General features: G+C 37.8%; 1 protein-coding gene across 1 annotated transcript in view; it reads right to left on the reverse strand.

Annotated features, from left to right (window-relative positions):
- The window catches only part of LOC102848396 (ATP-binding cassette sub-family A member 13-like), a 619,024-nt gene that overhangs the window by 90,878 nt on the left and 526,772 nt on the right, over positions 1-1,374 (reverse strand). The window lies entirely within an intron of this gene.

Raw genomic sequence — 1,374 nt, forward strand, 5'->3', positions numbered from 1 at the left:
AAGTAGCTAAGAGAATACGCCATCCCCTTTCCCTTATGAATCAGGGTGAAGTCTCTCTCAGGGAGGAGTGATAGGGAATGGCAAAGGACACACTTACAAAGGAGATTAAACAGAACTGGCTTTGACAAGCACTGTGGCAATTGGACAATTAAAACAGACATTCAGAGGGCAGGGGAAGAACAAACTGGGGAAGAGGTTAGAGAGAATGGTACAGCAATGAAGGAATGAAATCCCAAAATCCCTGTAAATGTTCATTAATACTAATAAAATTTAATAATAAAAAAATAAAGGCATTCATGTTAAGAACAGGAATTAGCCAAGGATGACGACTATCCCCTCTCTTATTCAATATTGTATTGGAAGTCTTAGCAATAGCATTAAAACTAAAGAAGGGAATAAGAGGTATCCAAATTAGCAAAAAAAAATAGATAAAATTATCTCTCTATGCAGATGATATGATAGTATACTTAGAAAACCCTAAAGACTCAGCAAAGAAACTATAGGACAAGGTGGACCAATTCAGTCAAAAAGCAGGATACAAGATCAACATACAAAAATCAGTTGGATTTCTCTACAGTGACAAAGAGAATGCAGAGTCATAACTAAGAAACACAATAGCATTCACAACAGACAAGCAAAAGATTAAACATTTGAGAGTAAGTTTAACCAGAACCACAAAGTATCTATTAAAAATAATTACAAAACATTACTACAAGAAACAAAAAGAGACCTGGAGAAGTGAAAGAATACCCCTTGCTCATGGACGGGAAGACTCAATTTTGTGAAAATGGCTATACTACCAAAGGCGTTTTACACTTTTAATGCAATCCCAATACAAATACCAATCCCATTCTTCAATGAGATGGAAAAGACAATCTCCAGTTGCATTTGGAATGGAAAGAAACTCTGAATAAGCAAAACACTCCTTAATGATAGAAGAAAGGTAGACGGTATCTCACTCCCTGATTTCAAATCCTTCTACACTGCCATGGTGGATAAGACAGCATGGTACTGGTACAATGACAGACACATAGATCAATGGAATAGAATCGAGAACCCAGAAATCAGCCCATCTATCTATGGTCAACTGAATTTTGACAAGGAGATGAAATTAGTTAAGTGGGGAAACGACAACCTTTTTTTTACATGATTGATATTTTTTAAATAATTTTAATGAATATTTACAGAGATTTTGGATTTCCGTTCACTCATTGCTGCACTTCATCCCTGTTCAGCCCTCCACCACCCCGCCCCCCGCCGAGTTCACTCCTCCTTTTCAAAAGTAAAAGAAACACTCCCTTCCTAGTACGCAATCCCCCCGCACCCCTCCCACCACCCCAAGTACATTCCACTATGCAACCTTAATTGTGGACT

The sequence above is a fragment of the Elephantulus edwardii genome, unplaced genomic scaffold (assembly GCF_000299155.1).
Source record: "Elephantulus edwardii isolate Elephantulus edwardi_28Jun2011 unplaced genomic scaffold, EleEdw1.0 scaffold00482, whole genome shotgun sequence".
Lineage (NCBI taxonomy): Eukaryota > Metazoa > Chordata > Mammalia > Macroscelidea > Macroscelididae > Elephantulus > Elephantulus edwardii.